The sequence below is a fragment of the Bidens hawaiensis genome, unplaced genomic scaffold (assembly GCF_021521415.1).
Source record: "Bidens hawaiensis isolate Kalapana, Puna unplaced genomic scaffold, B.hawaiensis_p1.1 tig00011766_1, whole genome shotgun sequence".
NCBI classification, from domain to species: Eukaryota; Viridiplantae; Streptophyta; class Magnoliopsida; order Asterales; family Asteraceae; genus Bidens; species Bidens hawaiensis.
Window position 1 is genome coordinate 1 of NW_027491933.1, and position 3,691 is coordinate 3,691.

The following is a 3,691-nucleotide window of genomic DNA, read 5'->3' on the forward strand; positions in this document are numbered from 1 at the left end:
TTCAGCGGTCAACTTATTAACCCAGGCGCCAGTTGGGTTCTTGAGGACACCCACATCCGCAGGCGCAGAAGAAATTGCACGCATGGTCATGCGGATGGGGATCACACCAGCCCTTATATAAAAAAACCTCTCAGACCAGTCATGAAGGCTCTTGAATGACACAGTGGAGCACTTCACCTTCTGACTGCGAGGAATAAAAGAGAACCAAGAGTCTTGGATCTTGGGCTTGTAAAAAAACTGAAAGCGCCGAGGGGTGGGCTCCTCGCGCTGAGATTTGCACATGAACTCAAAATGAGTCATGCGCACAAGTCCAAACGGATGGACTTGGGATATATGAATCCCATAGAACCTAAGCAGCGCACCCACAAACCTTGTCATCGGGAGACGAAGGTTGCAGTGGGTGAAAAAATGGCAATACAATGATATGTAGCCGGTAGGCGGGTCCGCCGCCGTTTGCCCGGCAACAGGCAACATGCAGCCAAACAGAGGGGGAAAACCCTGAGAGGCGATGAGGCTGTCAAGATCGGCCTGCCTCAGTTTGCAGGGGATTTCATTCCACCTCTTCACGGCCTTGGTCCTCCCTACCTCCTCCGATGAGCTCTCAGCAGCCTTCTTCCCCTTGCCGGTCTTCTTCAATGTAGACATTACTAACGAATTTCTACGGCAATGGATGGGGGAGATTGTGTAGTCTGAACTATCAGACATACAATTGTAAAATCGAACAGGGGAAACTTCTGAAGAACAGATAGCTGGAAGCAGAACAAAGATAATCGGAATACAAGGAAAGAAAGAAAAGAGCTCTGAATAATAAACAACAAGATGAAGGATAAAAAACTCTAAGGGCTGGCTTTTATAGGCCCAGGAGAGAGAAAAATTCGTGCTGATCGGACTTCACGCGCCCCCACTCGCAGGTGTAAGCCAACGGGAGCGCGACACGTGTACATGACACTGTGTGAGGGGACACGAAAAGAAACTCTACAGCTGTTGCCAGAATTCACGCGCCACCACTCGCAGGAACGGAACAACGCGAGCGCGACACGTGTCCCTGACAGCATGTGAGGGGACACGAAAGGCAACTGTAGCACCTCGAGCACACGAAAGGTCTGACACGTCTCCATCACTGGCCCACGTCAGCAACAACCAACCACGTACAGGGACGATTCGCTTGCAACCAAAAGGATAGAATTTCGCGCAACGATGAATAATAAGAAGAAAAAGACAAACCCCTACTAAAAGAGCAAACTGTTAAGTCTAATATCTATCTTGCCTCGCTCGCGCGAGACAAGACACACATTAGACTGGGGGGGCTTGAAGAGGTATGTACCCGCCTCAACACCGAGCAAGGCGGGTCAACCCACAAGATATAGACAAGAAGCTTGAAATCAAGACATTAAGAAGGCACAAAGCCAAAACATACGCGCATGGCGTATAACACATATGCTCATGCATCACATGCTCAGGCATCATATGCCCAGGCACCACACATGCTCAGGCATCATATGCCCAGGCACCACACATGCTCAGGCATCATATGCCCAGGCACCACAGATGCCCAGGCATCACATATGCTCACGCATATCACATATGCGCGCGGCGCATCAGCGCGCGGCTCATATCACATGCTCGTGCATATCACATCTGCGCATGAAACATCTGCGCGTGAGAATAAAGAGAAGACCTCGCGCATCCTCAGGATTGGCGCATATCACACATGCACATAATCAACCTCGTCCTTATCCAAATCAGGATTAGGGCAACCTTGATTGTGCACGTCAGACAACCTTCCAGAAGGTATCTTTTTAAGGAATAAGAATATGCTGATGTTGACAGCTGCCAATGAAAGGTGGACAACTCAGCAAAACCTATGTGCTACCACGTGATTATAACCAATGAGAAAGCACCAGGTGTCCCAGAGGACACGTGGCGCAGAGCAATTGGAGGAAGCCAATAAGGCTGAGCCCAATCAGTGGAAACCCTAGCACTATAAATACAGCATCAACTCCACAAGGAGAGACATTCAATCATATTCAATTACATTCACTCAGACAGTTACAGCCAGTAACACATAATCACATCCAATTACAGAGTATTCAGCTATTAAGCAATACTCTCCAGATTTCCTTACTCTGATATTATTATCTTCTCCCACAAATACTTATTCTCACACCGGAGGGTTACCCCAAAGAGGACCCCTCTGTCCCTTTCTGAGGGGTAAGTTGACGGTGTTGTTCATTTTGTAGGTGGAAGAACCCAGATCCAAGAAAAACCATCGATGAAATAGTATAATCACACCCGAGGAAAGTAGATCGTCTACCAGTGAGTCGATCCACGCTTCTTCATATGTCATGAGAATTGAGATTGTGTGAATTGAAATAAAGCTTGACTTGTACAGAATCTCCATTTTGTATTATCCAACACTATTATGGAAGTTTTTGTTCTTACTTTACTTTTCTTTCCCCCCCCCCCCCCCCCCCCCTTAACGAGAGTGCATTGTATAAATTAAAAACGAGTATTGTATAAGAAGTTAAAGCCAAATCTATTTTGAACAAATACTCCTAATTGTGTAAGGGGTAATGACATAATTCCCCCTTTCAAGACCCGAACCAATGACTTACCTATGAAGGAAACCTTAAGAAAAACGTCCATGACCACCCTATCAAATGGTGATTGCGAAGCTAAAGCCAATTACAAAATACAATTACGCGAAGTAAAATTGAAATTGCACTAATTTTTTCATTGGAGAGATTTAGATTTTTACCAATAGAAGACCCAGAGCTTTTACTTCTTCACACCTCTTATATATGGATCTACATCGTGTTGTCATTTTAAGCTTTGTCGCTTCTTTGATTACAAAGACTTTAATCAAAGTGTGATTCTAATACCACGAAAAGAGCTTTGTTTTCTGTTGGATATAAATTTTTCAACGAACCATACAAACAACCAATCATAAAAAGTGTATGCTTAACCATCAAACAAATACAAATAATATTTAGTTATATATAAAATTAAAATGAAGCGCTCAAAGAAAGGCCATTTCCACTTTAGTAGAATGGTTAAGGTGTAAAATAGAAGATCATGGATTCAAGCATTATAGGATGGAAATATTTAATCTTTCAAAAAAAAAAATCTTAATTAGTGCATTAAAGTTACTTCTACGTTGCATATTTTAATCCAAACTCATATAGTAATCTAATCTAATATCTAGTATATCTAATCTAATCTAATATATTATTAAAACAATAACTCTATATAAAATAACATGTATTCTCATAATTTCTTACTAATAAAATAATTTCAAAATTAATTAAATTACATTCAAATTAATTACATTCTACATATTTTAAACAACTATATTATTAATGCATGTGTTTTTTAATGAGTTCAGGTTTTTTTTTTCAAATTTTCATGGTATATTTTTTCTTTTTTGTTTTTTTTTGTTTCATTTCGTTTTTTGGTTTTTGTTCGGTTTTAGTTTTTATAAATTTGATTTGTTTCGGTTTCATTTCGACTTGATTTTTTTAGTTTCGTTTTAGATGGGTTTAACTTTATTCAATTTTTTGTTTCGGTTTTTGCAGTTTTTGTTTTTAGTTCGGTTTCAAATTATTGGTTTTAGTTTTTCAGTTTCATTTTGTTTTTTGTTTTAGTTTTATTGGTATTTGGTTCTATTTAGGTTTTTGGTTTTGGTTTGGTT